This window comes from Plecotus auritus, assembly GCF_963455305.1.
Source record: "Plecotus auritus genome assembly, chromosome: 3".
In the NCBI taxonomy this organism is placed as follows: domain Eukaryota; kingdom Metazoa; phylum Chordata; class Mammalia; order Chiroptera; family Vespertilionidae; genus Plecotus; species Plecotus auritus.
This window is the reverse complement of record NC_137772.1, coordinates 51985143-52005367: the sequence shown is the minus strand read 5'-3', so window position 1 is coordinate 52005367 and position 20225 is coordinate 51985143. Positions and strand designations below refer to the sequence as shown.

Sequence of the window (20225 nt, the reverse complement as noted above, 5' to 3'; positions counted from 1 at the left end):
CTCTATCCTATCTAATAAAAGAGTAATATGCAGATTGATCATCACTCCAACACACAAGATGGCTGCCCCCATGTGGACACAAGATGGCCACCACAAGATGGCCAGCAGGGGAGGGCAGTTGGGAGGGACCAGGCCTGCAGGGGAGGGCAGTTGTGGGCGATCAGGCCAGCAGGAGAGGGTAGTTAGGGGAAAACAGGCTGGCAGGGGAGCAGTTAGGCATCAATCAGGCTGGCAGGGGAGTGGTTAGGGGGTGATCATGCTGGCAGGCAGAAGCGGTTAGAGGCAATCAGGAAGGCAGGCAGGCGAGCAGTTGGGAGCCAGCAGTCCTGGATTGTGAGAGGGATGTCCGACTGTCTGTTAAATGGGCAGTCGGACATCCCTTGAGGGGTCCCAGATTGGAGAGGGTGCAGGCTGGGCTGAGGGACACCCCCTCCCCCATGCACAAATTTCGTGCACCGGGCCTCTAGTTCTTCTATAAGAGAAAACAAATCAACACTATATGAATTTTATAGTATGTATTACAACCCTAGTACAGTGCCTAGAGGTTTGAAAGTGGAATAAGATACATACCTAATGATGAAAGCTAAAGAAGAGGGTCTTCTCAAAATGATAAAAAAAAAAGAAAAAAATTAAAGTGAACTAAAATCTCAAAGATATTATGGGATTGTTACAATAACATGGAAAAAATTCAAAATGTCTTTTTTGATGAATGTGAAGATTAAGATGTCAAAATCTAGGGGGAGAAACCAAGATGACGGCAAAGGTAAACACCTGAACTGTTGCCTCGCACAACAAGTTCCAAACTACAACTAAAAGACAAAACGGACATCATCCAAAACCACAGGAAGGCTGGCTGAGTGGAAATTCTACAACTGGAAGGAAAGAGAAAAGAATATTGAGACTCACAGGAGATGCGGAAGTAAAGGCAGAGGTACAGAGGCACGCGCGCGTGTAAAGGGCTGGCAACTGAGTACGTGGCTGGCTTTTTCAATCTGCAGGGAGACACAAGCTCCCCACTGCTCTGAACTCCAGTTCTGTGCGAGACTCTGGACTGTCTGGCATTGGGTGAAACTCGAGGGCGGCTTTCTCTCAGAGGTGCTTGCAGCGATTACCACAGGACACTGAGACCCGGGGGCCTCTTAGGGCAGGGCTGATGGGAAGCCATTGCTGTTTGCTCCACCCTGAGACTCCGCCCCATCCAAGCTGAGCACAGAGGCTTTTGCATATGAATGGCCTGGTCCTTTGAAATCTAAACTTACCTAACAAACTGCAGCTGAGTCAGTGAGAACCAGAATATCTAAAAGAAGGCCCACTGGGAATACTGGTTCTTGGATCTCCAAGGAGGTGCTAATTTAGCCTCTGCCTGAGGCCACCCAGTAGGAGCTACGGAGAGATCTGCAGATTCCTCTTCTTTGTTTGGGTTTTGGAGGTGCCCAGATGAGGCCCAGCTGTGAAGCAATGCAAGCTGCTGTGGGGCCTTGGGCCTTCTTTTGGATGTTCTGGGTCTCACTGACTTAGCTGCAGTTTGTTAGGTAAGTTTATATTTCAAAGGACCAGGCCATTCATATGCAAAAGCCTCTGTGCACAGCTTGTGGAGTCTCAGGGTGGAGCAAACAGCAATGGCTTCCAGTCAGTCCTGCCCTAAGAGGCCCCTGGGTCTCAGTGTCTCGTGGTAATCGCTGCAAGCACCTCTGAGAGAAAGCCGCCCTCGAGTTTCACCCGATGCCAGACAGTCCAGTTTCTCTCCATATGAGTCTGGGTCCCCAGAGTCTCGCCCGGAACTGGAGTTCAGAGCAGTGGGGAGCTTGTGTCTCCCTGCAGGTTGAAAAATCCAGCTGTGTATTCAGTTGCCAGCCCTCTACGCGCGCCTCTGTACCTCTGCCTTTACTTCCGCAGCTCCTGCTAGTCTCAGTATTCTTTTCTCTTCCCTTCTAGTTGTAGAATTTCCACTCAGCCAGCCTTCCTGTGGTTCTGGATGATGTCCGTTTTGTCTTTTAGTTGTAGTTTTGAAGTTGTTGTGCGAGGCAGCAATTTCAGGTGTTTACCTATGCTGCCATCTTGGTTTCTCCAACATTGAAAGTTTCTTTATCAAAATTTACTTATCTTTCAAGGCTTTAGAAAAAACAACACTCAAAAAAACAAGTGATAATGATTTTTAAAGGATTCCTCCATTTCATTTATTATCTAATTTACTCATCTTTGTATATTAAAGCAAAGTTCCTACCCTAATGCTAGAGAGAGTTATAGACAAAGAAAATACACAATTTAAAGAAATGTAAAAATACAAGTAAATAAATACAACAACAATGTGATATCGGGCAAATAAGGTAAGAGAGCGAGTGAGATTTGGAGGATGGTTTGGAAAGGTCCTTCTGAGGCAGTGAGATATGAACAGAGGCCCGAGTAATCATTAGGGGTGTGTCTTGTGAGGGTCTAGTCAGGGGTCCTCAAACTTTTTAAACAGGGGGCCAGTTCACTGTCCCTCAGACCGTTGGAGGGCCGGACTATAGTTTAAAAAAAAAAACTATGAACAAATTCCTATGCGCACTGCGGGCCCGGGACGAGTCGGCTGCTAAGCAGGACAGGCAGCGGCACCCGGAGGGCCGGATAAATGTCCTCGGCGGGCCACATGTGGCCCTCGGGCTGTAGTTTGAGGACCCCTGGTAGGTGCTCAGGAAAGAAACATTGAGTAAGGATGAGTTTGACAAGGTCTAGGATCAGAGAGATCACCAATGTAGCCTGCACAAATGGAACCAGTCAGAGACGGGCCCGATGAGGCCTAAGAAATAAGCCAAAGCCAAAAGATGGTACACAGTGCTGCGGCAGAGTAGAAGAGAAAAATTATTAGTCTTTCTTTGTTTGATGAAAAGTCATCTTTCTCTTTGTAATTTTTCTTTATCACTTAAAAAACAAAAAGATTTTCAAGTATTTTGTTCTGCCTACTTGCCAGAGTACTAAATGAAAATGATTTATCAAAATAACTTCACAGTGAATATTATTCCCATATTTTCTCATATTCTTTAAAAAAAAACACGGTTTTATGAATTCAATATATCCTAAAATAAAGTTAACTAGATAACATTCAAAACAATTAAAATAAGAGGAAAAATCATTGGAACAAGCATTTTTTCTAAGTATATTTTTGCTGTTAACCAAGGATCCAGCTATTTAATATTCTTGGGAATATTAAGAATATTTTGTTAATCTTAAGATTTGTACTGGAATTCTTGATTGTTTGCAAGTCTAAACACATTTTTTTATTGGGTTAAATAATGTAATTGGGTTAAGTAATGTAACTTCCCCTTCCCCTACTCCCTTGCTGGATTTATGTTCACCTGGAATCCATGAATGTGACCTTATTTGAAAATAAGGTCTTTACAGATGTAATCAAGTTAAGATGAGGTCATACTGGATTAAGGTGGGTCCTAAATCCAATGACTATTGCCCCTTTTAGAAGAGAGTGATTGAGACATTGAGACACACACAGAGAAGAGGGCCCTGTGAACAGGGAGGGAGAAATTGAAATGGTGCAACTACCAGGAACTAAAGGAACATCAAGATTGCCAGAAGCCACCAGATTTAGGAAGAAGCAAGGAAGGATTCTTTCCTAGAGACTTCAGGGTGGGCATTGCCCTTCAGATCCCTTGGTTTCAGGCTTCCAGACTCCTGAGCTAGGAATAAATGTTCTGTGTGTGAAGTGATCCAGTTTGCGGCAATTTTCTATTACAGCCTTAGCAGACAAAGTCTTTCTACAAAGGAGAACTGGAAGATGCTCATGTTTTTGTTATTCCTAATATAATTTTTTATTTTCCTGCCCTCAACTGACTTTGGATTTAAAATAAGAGATTTTTTTTTTCCTAACATTGTCTAGAAACTAGACTTATTTTTTTCCTTCCAAGTTGCTAAAACAATTACTTATACAATTGACCTGATATCTGTATCCTTACATATTTCATATTTATCATCCACTTTCCCTTGCATTTTAATGATCTCTTATACAATCTCTTTAATTTCATTATTCGAGTGTGATAGAATTTTTATATGCATATGTATTCTACCTTAGGAAACATATAAGCTCGTAGAATACATCATTTAAGTAGTAGAAAAAATTTTTAATTTAAAATATCTATTCTTCTCCCATTCTTTTCTCTGTCTCTCTCTCGGGCTTGAAGAAAGCAGGTCAAGAATTCCATGATTCCACGTTCATTTATGTCTTTGTAATAATAATGCACTTATAAAAAAATACAGCCCTGGCCAGTTTGGCTCAGTGGATAGAGCATCGGCCTGTGGACTGAAGGGTCCCAGGTTTGATTCCGGCCAAGGGCACATGCCTGGGATGTGGGCTCGATCCCTGTTGGGGTGGGGGGCGTGCAGGAGGCAGCCGATCAATGATTCTCTCTCATCATTGATGTTTCTATCTCTCTCTCCCTCTTCCTTCCTCTTTGAAATCAATAAATATATTAAAAAATACAGTAAGTGGTCATAGCAAGCATGTGAAAAATATGTAATTTTTTTTTCAAAAGCTGGCTGCATTAACCTCATTATGGCTAATTTTCCTGAGGTTACAAAATACTTGATTTGCCAAATAAAGTTTTGTCAGATTTTAACAGTTTATAATAAACAAATATATGTAATCACTAGTCTTTCAGGGTAATTTATTCTCTTCCAATTATTTTTTCCTTACATTTCTTCTTCCCAAGATGGTGTGGTTACAGAGCAAAGCTTACATATATTTAAATTAACCAGTCAGTCAGTCAATGACAGGCAGATCGGCATCACCTCAGCCCAGCCCCACTATGGAGGCTCTCTTCAAAGCATAGCATAGTGTAGAGCAGTTCCCTTAAATGTTTACTATATGAATGACATACTTGTTTTAGATCATACTTACAGACATATCTGTGAAAGGGCCATCTTTTTTAATCTTTCATGGGATGAGAGTTTTAAAAAATTAGTGTGAAATGAATTAGTAAGAAAATAAAATTGAAAAACTGTAGTTAGATGTTGAAGCAATGTCAAAATATTTTGACAGTTTCTAAATACTCAATTTCTATAAGCAAACTTGTAATAAACAGTTCAGGAATCCACACCAGTCTCTGAATCACATCTACAGAAAAAATCCTTTAGATCAATTTCATGGAATGAAAACTTCTCAGACAAGTGTTCTAGAAATGGATTTCTGATCTGTTTAGAATACCTATTTCTTTAACTTTATTCACACTTTCATTCTGATCCTTAAAGTTAAAGGTTTCTGAACTGGATATTTGATATTAAACCCTTGACTGAGAAGGCAACTGGCCCAGAATGCCTTTAGAGAGCATTTAAGCAGTATGTTCGACTTGTGTTTTTTTTTTTTTTATTTAAAAAAATATATTTTATTGATTTTTTACAGAGAGGAAGAGAGAGGGATAGAAAGTTAGAAACATCGATGAGAGAGAGACATCAATCAGCTGCCTCCTGCACACCTTGTACTGGGGATGTGCCCGCAACCCAGGTACATGCCCTTGACCGGAATCGAACCTGGGACCCTTCAGTCCGCAGGCCGACGCTCTATCCACTGAGCCAAACCGGTTAGGGCACAACTTGTGTTTTTGTGTGCGTAAAGAGGGTAACCTTTGGAGAAGCCAAGGTGATGAGGCTTAATTTTTACCTCAATAACATTTTGTCACTTTCCTCTATATGATGGTACCTTCATTATTGAGCTAGGAACTTGTTTTATTTTGCATTATATAGAATGCTAGATAACCACGTTTACAACATTTTTTATTGTAGTCTAGAAAACAGGTTTTCTAACAAAAACACTGTTTTCTGTAATTTTTGTCTTCAAATGTTCCTTACGTATAGGGACATATTGAATGTTCCAAGAAATACCTACTACAATTTATTTATTTATTTATTTATTTATTTATTTATTTCCAAGTCTCCCAGTGCTATACCATCAATAAACAAGAAACAAACATCAGGCCATATTTTAAACAGTGATTTTCTAATGTCTTGTGAAAATTCTGTGGGGCCATGAGACCAAAGAAAGAGGCTAACAACTCCAGCATTACATCAAAAGTTTATTAAGGGAACTTAAAAATGAGGGTCATCTTGGGTGATGGCAAGGCAGCATGGATATCCTCAGCACCATGTGGCAGGGATTAAGGGTTATGAAAGTTAGGGAAGGAAGGGTAGGGGTACTGGGAGCATTGCCCACTGCAATAAGGGGAAATTGCCTTACTTAACCAGGGCAGGACAATGGTCTGTCCAGCAAGCAGCATATCTGGAGGGTAAGGAAGAGGTCGGACTGTGTCTGAGGGGATTTATGGGAAGCCATCTCTGTTCCGGCTTGGATCTAGCTGGATCTAGCATGAGGGCTCAGCAGCAGTCAGGCACCCGCCAAACAGGGGTCAGGCACATCAAGGAAAAGTCTCTTACACAATGGCATACCAAATATTGACATTTCCTTAGGTTGGGTAGGTGAGGTCCTCACTATCTTCTTTCCTATCTCCTCCATTCATCTTGACGAAGCTGATCATTTTATGTCTTAGTCCATTCAGGTTCCTATAATAAAAACACTACAGACGGGTTGCTTATAAACAACAGAAATTTATTTCTCACAGGCTGGGCAGAAGGAATTGGGGGAGTCTAAGATCCAGATGCTGACAGTTTTAATTTCTGGTTAGGACCCATATCCTGGCTCACAGAAGATCATCATTTTGCTGTAAGTTCGCCTGGCAGAAAGGGGCAAGAGAGCTCTCTATGGTCTCTTAATCCCATTGATGCGAGCTCCACCCTCATCGCCTGATCATCTCTCAAAGACCCCCACCTCCTAATGCCAACACATTGGGGATTAGGTTTCAGCATAAGTCTTGAGGGACACAAATATTCAGTCAATACCATCTGATTAAACTTTAGTCATATTTCTTCCTGACTCTAGGTCCATTACCTCTCTTTTCATAGAGCATTTATTTAAGAAAACTTATAATTTTAAAATCTTTCATTGCCCCTTTGGGATGTAAATATTAAAAAATCTTGCCAATTTCTTAACCCAGTAATGCCTTTCTCAAGGATTGAAAGTCATCACTTTGAAATATAATTATTACAGAAAATAGTTTCCCCATCTCCCTGTTTCTGTGGTAGCATAGAAGTCTAATTTTGTGGGAGCCTTCTTCTAAGTTATAAAACTACCGCCTGTCATGAGGTATGAAAAAGTTTTATTTCCCTTTGAGTAAAGGCAATTAGCATACACAGAGAGTCTATGATTTCCCTACCTCAGCTCTTAAAACTCTTGGGCCCTTTATTTCAGCACAATTGAACTCAGACTGAATTCTGGCCTTAATTCCCCATCACAATAGCTTTGAATAACGTCTCCCTTGCCTGTTTAACTTTTTATGGTGCAATTTTTGTTTTGACAATCTCATTCCATAGTATATGCATTGCAATACCATTTCTTTCTGGTCCCAAATTCTTATCAGTCAGAAAACACTTCTTTCTAACAAAGTAATAGTGAAATCAAAGTGGTCCAAATACTGAAGAAATATATTCTCACTTACCATAAAGTACAGAAGGGAAGTGCTATTCAGGTTGATCCAACAGTTTAATGATATAATCAAAGCGCACAGGTGTTTCTGAGCCTCAATATGCTTTCCACAATTTTGGATTGTGCTGAGTTTCTTTAATCTCTTGGTTATAGGACAGCTGCCAATAAAAAAAAATGAAGCTAACTGCTTCCCTTTTAGAGGGAGAGAGAGATTGGTTGGTACATACCTGACTTGAAAGTTGGGAACAGTAACTATCAAGACTTCCATAAATTTTCTGATTATACCTTTTGCTTGTATTTGGCCAGAATTCAATTATATTCATGAACCAAACACTGCAGCCACATTAACACTATGTTAAGAAAATGGGGTGAAATTAGCTTTCAACAGTAATTTCTACAACATGATATCCCTAGATTTTGGATTATAAACCTCAGTTTAATTCAGTTTTTAAATTTAAGTACATTGAAGTATAAAATTGTATTTTTTAAAACCATAAACTAGGCACAGCTTTTAAATATTAATCTTTTTTTTCCTAATGTTCATATGCTTCATTCTGAAACACAATTATCTGAATAATAATATCTGCTATTACTTTGATACTTGTCTTTTAGTTGAAGTACTTTGCTTTTATTATTTTGCTGGAAATACTGATTTTGTATTATATTTTCTGTCTTTAAACATAATTCAAGAAGTGAAAAAGAGTTTTCTTTTAAAGTGAATGCTTTCCATCATTCTTCTTCAAGCATAAAATTAATTCAAATAATTGTCATAACGATCTATATATATAAAAGCCTAAACAACCGAATGATCGAACTACTGGAACGAATGGAATGATTGGAGCAACAGGTTGCTATGACATGCACTGACACAGGAGCTGCCCCCTGGTGGTCAGTGCAGTCCCACAGCGGGAGCGCCGCTGAGCTGACCAACCCATCCTGGCGGCCCACCAGCCACTCACTGCCTCAGTAGTCCTGCAGGTCCAATCTCCGGAGAACGGGCAGGCACTGACAGACCAGTGCCGCTGGCATGATCCTGACAGCGCTGCCAGCCTCCTGAAAGTCAGCCTTGGGCACCGGGGCTGCTTCCCCTCCCTAGATGCTCTGCAAGAAGAAACAATATAAAAGCAGCTGCCAGGTAGCTCCTGACAACCAGTGCCAATGTCAGTGGGACGATCCAGATCCCGGGCTGGCAAGGGCGTCACACCACCCTCCCAGAGGGCCGATTGTGTCCTGGCCCTCCCCACCCCCCTCAGGACCCCACTCGTGCACGAATTCATGCACTGGGCCTCTAATAACCTATAATGTCCTTGCTATATATGCAAGAAAAGTAAGATGGATATTTAACACTGAATTCATATTTATTATAAGTCAATAAATATTGAAAAAAGAAATTGAAGACCTAAGAATATCTTAAAAATATTCCTTGTTATTACATTATACCCAAAATACATAGTAGTATATTCAAACTGCAATATTAATGTTATTAAAACTCAGTTTGTATTGTAAATAATTCTTTGTTACATTTGTGTGTCTTCTTTCTTTTTAAATAAATCTTTATTGTTCAGATTATTACAGGTGTTCCTCTTTTTTCCCCCCACATAGCTCCCCTCCAACTGATTCCCCACCCCACCCCATGCCCTAATCCCCCACCACTGTCTTCATCCATAGGTGTAAGATTTTAGTCCAATCTCTTCCCACACCCCTCACACCCCCTTCCCCCTGAGAATTGTCAGTCCACTCCCTTTCTATGTCCCTGATTCTATTGTATTCATCAGTCCATTCTGTTCATCAGATTTTTTATTCACTTGATTTTTAGAATCACTTGTTGGTAGGTATGTATTTGTTGTCATTTTGTTGTTCATAATTTTTATCTTTACCTTTTTCTTCTTCCTCTTAAAGAATACCCTTCAGCATTTCATATAATCCTGGTTTGGTGGTAATGAACTCCTTTAGCTTTTTCTTGTCTCTGAAGCTCTTTATCTGACCTTCAATTCTGAATGATAGCTTTGCTGGGTAGAGTAATCTTGGTTGTAGGGTCTTGCAGATCATCACTTTGAACATTTCTTGCCACTCCCTTCTGGCCTGCCTAGTTTCTGCTGAGAAATCAGTTGTATGGGTACTCCCTTGTAGGTAACTATCTGTTTTTCTCTTGCTGCTTTCAAGATTCCCTCTTTGTCTTTTGCCCTTGGCATTTTAATTATGATGTGTCTTGGTGTGGTCCTCTTTGGATTCCTCTTGTTTGGGGTTCTCTGTGCTTCCTGGACTTGTAAGTCTATTTCTTTCACCAGGTAGGGAAATTTTTCTGTCATTATTTCTTCTAATAGGTTTTCAATATTTTGCTCTCTCTCTTCTTCTGGCACCCCAAAAATTTGGATGTTGGTATGCTTGAAGTTGTCCCAGAGGCTCCTTACACTATTTTCATATTTTTGGATTCTTTTTTCTTTTTGTTTTTCTGGTTGGGTGTTTTTTGTTTCCTCATATTTCAGATCTTTGGTTTGATTCTTGGGGTACGTTGATCTACAGTTGAGTTTCTGTATATTCTTTATTTTAGACAGTGTATGCTTAATTTCTGACTGGTTCTTTTCCATTTTTTTGGCATTCTCATTAAGGTCCTTGAAGGTCTCACTAAGCTCCTCGAAGGTCTCATCAAGTTTCTCGGCGGTTTTTAGAAGATTCTTGAGTAACCTTATAAATGTGGTTTTGAACTCTATATCCAATAGTTTGCTTTCCTCCATTTCTTTCATTCGTGACTTGTTTCTTTGTCTCTGCATTTTGCTGCTTCCCTGTGTTGATGGAGTGGTTTTCTGTGGTAGGTGACCAGTGGTTCAGCCTATCACCTGAGGTGGACACTCTTGGTGCACCCCTTTGTGGACTGAGTGCAAAGTCTTGGTGTAGTTAAGCCTTGATTGCTGTTGGTACATTGGGAGGAATTGACCTTCAGGCCAATTGGCTGTGAGGACCCGCTGTGTCTATAATGGAAGAACTGCTGTGCTGGAGACACGCTTATGGTGCAGGACTTGTTTCAGTGGGGCTTTGGTGCTCACTGAGTCTGCCTCTTGAATGTGTCACTTATGGATGTGAGTAGTTGAAATCTGGTGTCGTCTCACACTGACCACTAGGTACACTGGCTTCTGGATCTCCGATGGGTGCAGATCAGCTGCTGTCTGAAGCCACCCAGCAGGAGCTACAGCGAGACCTACAGTTTTCTCCTCTTTGCTGGGGGTTTGGAGGTTTTGGAGCTGTCTGATCCGGGCTGCAAGTTTGCTAGGTTAAGCTGGGATAGGGCAGGCCATTCATATGCTAAAGCCGCTGCTTGGAGCTTGGGTGGGATTGTAGGTTGTGTGGGGCGGGGTCTCAGGGAGTCACTAGGCTAGGGCATGGCAAACAGCAATGGCTGCCAGTTAGCCGGCTCTGCATCTCCGACCGTGTCCCTGCGTCCCGCGCCCCAGCGTAGTAAACAATTATTCCTGCGCGGAGCTCTGCAAGCAAGCCACCCTCACTTTTTGACTCGGTGGCAGACAGTCCAGCTTCTCCCTGTAGGAGTTTGGTTCCCCAGCGTCTCCCCAGAAACTGGATTTCAGAGTAATTGGGGGCTTGTCTCCCTTTGGGTTGAAAAAAGCAACGCTTGCTGCCAGCTTAGATCACGCACCTCTGTACCTCAGCTTTTCAGTGCTTGTGCACGTCTCAATGCTCTTTTCTCTTTCCTTCTAGTTGTAGAACTTCCACTCAGCCAGCTTTCCCGTGGTTCTGGGTGATAGACATTTTGCTTTTAGTTGTAGTTTTGAAATTGTTGTGCGAGACAGCAGTTTAGGTGTTTACCTACGCCGCCATCTTGGATCCTCCCATCTCAGCAATTTTTTAACCTATTAGAAGATTTGATCTCTTATAGGCATTATTTATCTCTGAGAGGTCACTCATAACTTATTTTTATTTTTTTTATTTTTAAAGAGAGAGGAAAGGAGAGAGAGAGAGAAACATTGATTTGTTGTTCCACTTATTTATACATTCATTGGTTGATTCTTATTCTTGTATGTGCCCTGACTGGGGATTGAACCCTCAGGCTTAGCACACTGGGATGATGCTCTAACCAAAGGAGCTATCTGGCCAGGGCCTTGACTCTTAATTTACCTGCAACTTTTTGGTTATATTCCAGTGTGCATAAAATAAATCTATAAATGTAATTGGTGAAAGATAATGCAGATGATGTTCATTTAATTTCACCGAGTCTGAATTTTGCTGTAGCATGTGTCAATAACCAACTCTTTTTATTGTTGAATAGAATCCTCTTATAGGGATATGCTGCACTTTATTTATCCACTTGCCTGCTGATGGGCTATGTAGTTATTTCCAGAATTTTGCTATTATAAATAACTAGTGGCCCGGTGCACGAAATTCATGCATGGGGGGGTGTCCCTCAGTCCAGCCTGCACCCTCTCCAACCTGGGACCCCTCGAGGGATGTCCTACTGCCAGTTTACAGCGATTGGGCCTAAACCGGCAGTCAGACATCCCTCTTGCAATTCGGGACTGCTGGCTCCTAACTGCTCACCTGTTGGCCTGCCTGATTGCCCCTAACCACTCTGCATTCCAGCCTGCTCACCCCCAACTGCCCCCCCCCCCCGCCAGCCTGATCACTCCCAACTGCCCTCTGTGCCAGTGTGCTCTCCCCCAACTGCCTCTCTGCTGGCCTGCTCATTCCAAACTGCCCCCCCCCACTGTCCTGATCACCCCAACTGACCCCCACTGATGGCCTGCTTGCCCCCAACTGGCCCCCCTGATGGTCTGCTCACCTCCAACTGCCCACCCCCCCACCGGCCTGATCATCCCCAATGGCCCCCCCACTGGCCTGATCACCCACAACTGCCGTCCTATCCTGGCCTGATCACCCACAACTGCCCTCCCCTATTGGCCTCTAACCACCTCTACCTTGGCTCTGCCACCATGGCTTTGTCCAGAAGAACGTCCAGAAGGTCTCCTGGAAGGTCTTTCAGTCTAATTAGCATATTACCCTTTTATTAGTATAGAGGCCTGGTGCACAGATGGGGGCCAGCTGGTTTGCCCTGAAGGGTGTCCCGGATCAGGGTGGGGGTTCCCTTGGGGCATGGGGCAGCCTGGGCAAGGGGCCTGTGGTAATTTGCAGGCCAGCCATGCCCCCATGGGGTGAGGGTCCCCAATGGGGGGCGTGGCCAGCCTGGGTGAGGGGCTGAGGGCTGTTTACAAGCTGGCCACATTCTTTTCAGGGTGGGGGTTCCCACTGGGGTGCCTGGCCAGCCTGGGTAGGGGCTGAGGACCTTTTTCAGGTTGGCCACAGCCCCTTCAGGGTGGGGGGGTCCTGCTGGGGTGCCTGGCCAGCCTGGGTGAGGGGCTGAGGGCCATGTTCAGGCTGGCCACACCCCCTGGCAACCCAGGCCCCCAGCCACTCCTTGAGCGGAGGCCAGCCACTCCTTCATGGTGGCCAGGGCGGGCAGTAAGCTTGGCTTCCTTCGTTGCTGGGGGCAACCCTAGCCTCCTGCTCTCTCCAGCTCCATGGCCACCGCCATACTTGTTGGGTTAATTTGCAAACTTGCTCCTGATTGGCTGGTGGGCATAGCCGAGGAACAGTCAATTTGCATGTTTCTCTTTTATTAGTGTAGATGTTATAAACATTGATGAATAAGTCTTTTTGTTGATATGTATCTTCATGTATTGTAGGTAATTACTCAAAAGTGGATTATTTTTAAGAAACTACAAAACAGTTTTCAAAATAGTTCACAGCCTTTATACTTTTACCTTTGCATGTATGTGTGTGTGTAGTAATATATAGTCATTTATATGAGAACTGTCTATCTGCCTACCTATCTATGAAAACTATCTGTATAAAAGCCTAAGTGATCATTATAACTAAATGACCAGAACGACTGGCCAGTCGCTATGACGCCCACTGACCACCAGGGGGCAGACGTTCAACATAGGAGCTGCCCCCTGGTGGTCTGTGTGCTCCCACAGGGGGAGCGCCACTTAGCCAGAAGCTGGGCTCATGGCTGGTGAGCACAACTAGGCAGCGGGAGCCTTTCCCGACTCCACAGCAGCACTACCGAGCAGCAGCGATGGCAGGCACAGCTGGCCTGCAGGGATTGGGCCTAAACCGGCAGTTGGATTTCCCCTGAGGGGTCCCAGATTGTGAGAGGGCATAGGCCAGGCTGAGGGATCTCCTCACCCTCTGTGCACGAATCTGTGCATCAGGCCTCTAGTTGTCTAATAAGGCTCACAGTTGGGATGATATAGCATATACTAAAAAATACTACACAGAAGTATTTATACCTAAACAGTGTGCTTCACATAGAGGTAATCACTGTTATTTCTATAATATATGCAATGTTGGTCTATTCCTGGGTAATGAAATGTTTTTGCAAGATTATTCTTATGAATTTTAGTGAATTAACATAATTTGTTTAATAAAAAGCTTCTTACATTGATTTTTTTATTATAAGAATGCTATAAAAAGTATTTCAACATTTTATCTTGATGTGCATTTCTAATTAAATCCTTCAAATAAATGTCTAAATGTAATCTTATGGGTCAAATAAAATGAAGAGTTCTTTAAAATTTTACACAGATTTCTAAGGTGTGCTGCAGGAGCTGTGGGCTCCATTCTTTCTCCATAAGAAGTGGTTGAGACAATAGTGTATGGAGTGGCTCCTTTGCCTACAATTTGAAAAAAAAAACTGTATTTTTAAAAACCCAACATATATATTTTTTTAACTTTTTATTCATTTAACTAAAGAAAAGCCTAAATTTTACTTTTTAAAAATATTTTTTATTGATTTTCAGAGAGATAGGAAGGAAGAGGGAGAGAGAAACATCAAATGGCTGCCTCTAGCATGCCCCCTACTGGGGATTGAGCTCACAACCTAGGCATGTGCCTAGACTGGTAATTGAACCCGAAACTTTTTGGTGCATGGGATAATGCCCAACCAACTGAGCCACACTTCAGAGCAATGCTAAATTTTATAATATATATATATATGTGTGTGTGTGTGTGTATATATATATATATATATATATATATATATATATTTTTTTTTATTGATTTTTAAAATTTTATTTATTTATTTATTTATTTTTTTACAGAGAGGAAGGGAGAGGGATAGAGAGTTAGAAACATCAATGACAGAGAAACATCAATCAGCTGCCTCCTGCACACCCTCTACTGGGGTTGTGCCCGCAACCAAGGTACATGCCCTTGACCGGAATCGAACCTGGGACCCTTCAGTCCGCAGGCTGATGCTCTATCCACTGAGCAAACCGGTTAGGGCGCAATGCTAAATTTTTAAGTAATATTTTGAATATGCATTTTTGTGACTATATTTTTCCTTCACTCAGTTTTATCTTCTATATGGGTTATCTTCAACCATTTGAATTTAACAATCTCATATAATAAAATTGCCTTCCATATGTCTCGAGTATTTTCATTCAATTTAATTTTTTTTCACTATTTTTGTTCTTATATATGAGAATCTAACTGGCAAAATTTCTTAATATTATTAACAGTTTATAACAATTATTTTCCCCCATTTAAATATTTTTATATTTTATTTATCCACACATAAAATATAATAAGCAAATTGTTCCTTCATCTTAATAAAAATAGTCTGTGTATATTAGCTAATAAAAGAAAACCATCCCATCTAATAAAAGAGAAACATGCAAATTGACCATACCTCTGGTACGCCCAAAAGCCACGCTCACCAGCCAATCAGGAGCGAGTATGCAAATTAACACAACAAATATGACAGTGGCCACAGAGCTGGAGAGAGCGGGAAGCTTGGGTTGCCCCTGGCAATGGAGGAAGCCAAGCTTTCCGCCCACCCTGGCCTGCCCTGGCCTCTGCTCAAGGCTACAAAGTTTCAATTGTAGAAGATAAGTAAATCCCAGATACCAGGGCTTCTGCTTGGGTCGCCAGGGGGCGTGGCCAGCCTGCAAACCACCACAGGCCCCTCGCCCAGGCTGCCCCACACCCCAAGGGAACCCCCACCCTGATCCAGGACAGCCTTCAGGGCAAACCAGCTGGCTCCCACCCGTGCACCAGGCCTCTATCCTATCTAATAAAAGAGTAATATGCAAATTGACCATCACTCCAACACACAAGATGGCTGCCCCATGTGGTCAAAGATGGCTGCCCCCATGTAGACACAAGACGGCCACCACAGATGGCCAGCAGGGGAGGGCAGTTGGGAGGGACCAGGCCTGCAAGGGAGGGCAGTTGTGGGCGATTGGGCGAGGAGGGGAGAGCAGTTGGGGGGGACCAGGCCTGCAAGGGAGGGCAGTTGGGGGGATCAAGCCTGCAGGGGAGGGCAGTTAGGGGTGACCAGGCTGGCAGAGGAGGGAAGTTGGGGCGACTGAGCCTGCAGGGAAGGGCAGTTGGGGCTGACCCAGGCCTGCAGGGGAGAGCACTTAGGGGGGACCAGGCCTGCAGGGGAGAGCAGTTAGGGGTGACCAAGCCTGCAGGGGAGGGCAGTTGGGGGTGACCAGGCGTTCAGTGGAGGGCAGTTAGGGGTGACCAGGCCTGCAGGGGAGGGCAGTTAGGGGCAATCAGGCTGGCAGGGGAGCAGTTAGGCATCAATCAGGCTGGCAGGGCAGTGGTTAGGGGGTGATCAGGCTGGCAGGCAGAAGCGGTTAGGGGCAATCAGGAAGTCAGGCAGGCGAGCAGTTGGGAGCCAGAAGTCCTGGATTGTGAGAGGGATGTCTGACTTCCTGTTTAGGCCTGATCCTAGTCGGACATCCCTCAAGGGGTCCCAGATTGGAGAGGGTGCAGGCTGGGCTGAGGGACAGCCCCCTCCCGCCCCTGTGCACGAATTTCGTGCACCAGGCCTCAAGTATTGATAATAAAAACTTCACATACTTTGTGTAGCATATTTCTATTGTTTTGAACCATTTATTTTTATGCCAGAATCATACTGTCTATTATTTATTTTTATATGTAGAAGCACATAGTTTCTGTCATATTTTTCCAAAATGTTTACTATTTTCCAGTATCATATAATATATATTAATCTGTAGCTTTTATGAGTCAAATATTTCATTATTTAAGAAAGATATTAAAACCAGTTTTAAGTGCACTTAAGGAGTTAGCTATTTATAGATCAGTTAAAAATGGAATTTTAGAAAAATAATGAGATTAGATGTAAAACTAGTTTAATAACAGAGCAATTAATGATGACCTTGGGGTTTTCTTTCTCACTGGACAGAAATCACTGATATCTGTAACAGATAAATATCTACTTGCCAACCTCTGCTTCTGCAAAGCGATAAGATAGCTCTGTACATAGATAAATCAATTGAAGGTGCAAATCCAGTATGGCATGGAAGGGAAAAACAGCAATTGCTTTAACCTACTTCGAGGCTCTGCTAAAATTATTTTCACCATCTAAACCTGTGTGATCATAATCTCCAAAGATTATCCATAATCACAAAAGTGCTGTCCTCATTAGTTGTGACCTATTTTATTTCCATAGGTGCAGCAAAAGTATTAACCATTATTGTTAAAATATACACTTAGGTATATTAAAAATTTTTAAGAGTTTATTTGAGCAAAAATCTATTCAAATCAGTCAGTGCCAATTTAGAAGTGGTGGAGAGTACTCCACCCACAGGAGACCAGGGAAAGGCTTTTATAGAGAAGAGGTGGAAGCAAAGCAAATAAATTATTTGATTGGCTATAGCTTAAGCAGTTGCCTCTTTTTTGGAAAAGCCTAGTTGGCACTTCGTGATCATCCTTAGGTTTTTATTTCTTAACCTGAAGCATTCCAGGCTTAGGTTTTAGTTTGCTTGGGTAGACTCCTAAGGCATTAAATCCACTTCAGTCCTATGGCCTCACTGTTTAATTAATTTAACACTATACACTTTTTTTTAAAAAAACATATATTATTGAGCAAACTAAGGCCAGATAATTAACTTCCGTTTGTCAGTGCTCACATGGAATCTTAAACTGGATTTTAAAAGTTTCTGCGATTACTACTTCAATCCTCACACAAGGAATATAAGCCCAAGACACTCTCGTCATCAGATTTTACCTGTAATTACTGTAAGTGTGGGCAAATTCCTCTCTTACAAAGTCAGCTAAGGTACCTGCCCTGCCAGTGAGACTGAAGCCGTAGAAACCAGATATGGAGCCAGCTTTTAGAGGGTGTTGTTTCCACATATTAAGTCAATTTGTGTTCCTTAATAGTGTCCTTGTCAGAACTGATTAAATGAGAATCATTCTTAAGTATGACATTCCAGGTAGAAAAAGGAAAAAGAAACCCATTGAGACTTATTCTACAAGGAAGGAAAAGATGTGCATGAGCTTAAGCAGCCTGTGAAAAATAGTTTATGGCTGTCTCAGGTGAATCCATGTCAGTGACTTAGAGAAGATTTATAAAACTGTTAAAATATAATTTTTAAAAAAGGTGAAATTTTGATTCTAAAAGTGTAAAAGGAACACATGTCAAAGACTGTATTAATACCTTTAAAAATCCTTGTTTTTCTTCTGCAACCTCTTCTTTGAATACCCCTATTCTGGTGTTTCTTCTTCAACAGGGATTTTAACTATCACCCATAGAAAAGGGATAACAAAATCTCCTATATATTTTGAGGGTGACTTTCTTAGACATTGTCCAGGTGCTAAAGGAGGTCCTCCTATCTCTGTTTTTTCTTTGCCCATTGTTTATGTTTTAATGCCAATTTGGTCTCCCATGCAACACCCAGAGCTTTATTGATTTTCCTTATTAATTATTTAAAAAGCAGCACATGTTGCAACTGTGAAGGTTACTTTTTTTTTTTTTAAGATAGAAAGATTTTCTTTATTAATGACCCCAACCGTATTTCTTTAGATACAGGAGTTTTGAACTCAAATACTCAGGAGAAAACAAGTTAAGATTGCATTATCCTGCAACTCATTATCAGTAACATATTGCAAAGAAAAAGAGCTTGGAAGGAAAGTGGAAGAGAAGGGGAGTGAGGACGGGAAGATAAAGAAAAGGAATTAAGTTGATCAAGTGGATTAAAAAAAAAATTATTGGGAACTATCAAGTCCTTGCAAGCACAGCTCGTTTCTGCAGATTATTTTCCAAACGAGTACAAAATGGAACCAAAATGGTGAATCCCTTGAGAACCTGAAGAGGTGCAACATTAAAAGCTACTATTATCCATCCAGGAGCGAGTGTTCCAGCCTTCAGTTGCCAGCCGCTTCCTCTTCCTGTTCCCGAGTTAGCGGGATGAAACGTCTTCCCCGTGATTGCTTTCATTTCTTTCCTCTCGGCATCTGGGCGTGCACGGTCCAGCACCTTGAGGAAGTCGGATTATTTTGCCCACAAACGTGTGCGAATATAGGCCTTAGAGCACTTGATGTGGATCAGGTTGATGGTGTTGTCTCGAGCGCTGGCATTCGTGTGGCGAGGAACAGCACGAAGGTAAGGTAGCCAATGTTGTCACCCACAGCGGCATCGGTGTCTTTCAGCTCCAGGGGAGGGTCCCTGTGGTTAAAGCGGGCCCGTGGGGCCCAGTGGCAGGCTCTGCGTCCTTCTTTGAACTCCTGCATGGACACCTTTCCAGTGACCACATCGTCGTCATCCTTAAACACTGCTGAAGACTACCGTGACTCTGTCCTTTTTAGACTCCACATACCTAGTCTCATCATCCCTCTATGGATAACTGCCCTGTTTCTCCTTCCTTGCCCTCTTCTTGGAACTGGAAGTAGTTCTCAAAGACGGAGGCAAAACAGTTTCGTTTCAACATGCCAGCCTGATGCACAATGCAATCTGTGGATGCAGGCAGATTTTCAAGGTCGTATAGCAGAGACATTGTATCCTGATTCTGGATTTACCAAGAAGCTCCCATACACTCTTTAGTAACTCATCAGCACCATGTGCCTTCTGAAGTTCCTTATAGAATTTCAAAGAAATACTGACCATCACTTTTCTTTTGTCTCCATTAGGATTTGAAAGAGGACCCCATCATAACCTGCAAATGTTACTTCTTTTTTTTTTTTTAAATATATTTTTATTCATCTCAGATAGGAAGGGAGAGGTAGAGAGAGAGAAACATCAATGATGAGAGAGAATCATTGCTCAGCTGCCTCTTGCACGCCCCCTGCTGGGGATCGAGCCGGCAAGCCCGGCATGTGCCCATGACCGGAATTGATCGGTGACTCTTCAGAGCGCACGCAGACTCTCTGTCCACTGAGCCCACCCAGCTAGGGCTGCAAATGTTACTTCTACTGCTTCTGGTTGGTTTTCTGCGGCCGTTCTCGAACTTGAGCGGGAGCGTCTCCTCGATGATGGGGTTGTTCACCTCCAGCAGGATCATGGCTGCGGCTGGCGCTGATGCCTGAACCCGCCTGCTGAGCCGCCGCCGCCCCTGCTGCCGCCTCACCCGCAAGACCGGTCCCCGACCAGCCCCTGGCCGTGAAGGTTACTTTTATTACTTTTTTATTTTATTTAATTTTTACTAATTTTTGGAGTTAGTTCATTCTAGCTTTATGCATGCACAATAATAGCATATTCTTCCTGGTACTAAGATTCCTGTTTTTAAAGCATAACAGCACTGGCATTACAATGCTAAGGCACATTTGACTCCTTTCCCAACCTGGCTTCCATTAAATTAGTCACCACTTTAAAGTGAATAATTCTGTTTTAGCCATGCACTGTAGGTGATATCAGCCCTAGTTAATTTTTTTTCTGATACCT

The 20225-nt window shown here is 42.5% G+C and overlaps 1 pseudogene across 1 annotated transcript; it reads right to left on the bottom strand.

Annotated features, from left to right (window-relative positions):
- Positions 1-18566: 18566 nt before the first annotated feature.
- On the bottom strand, positions 18567-19845 carry LOC308244035 (actin-related protein 2/3 complex subunit 2-like; annotated as a pseudogene). Its single transcript has 2 exons — positions 19720-19845; positions 18567-19488 (listed from the first exon to the last, which is right to left on the bottom strand). The product of its transcript is annotated as an actin-related protein 2/3 complex subunit 2-like (transcript).
- Between the last annotated feature and the right edge of the window lie 380 nt (positions 19846-20225).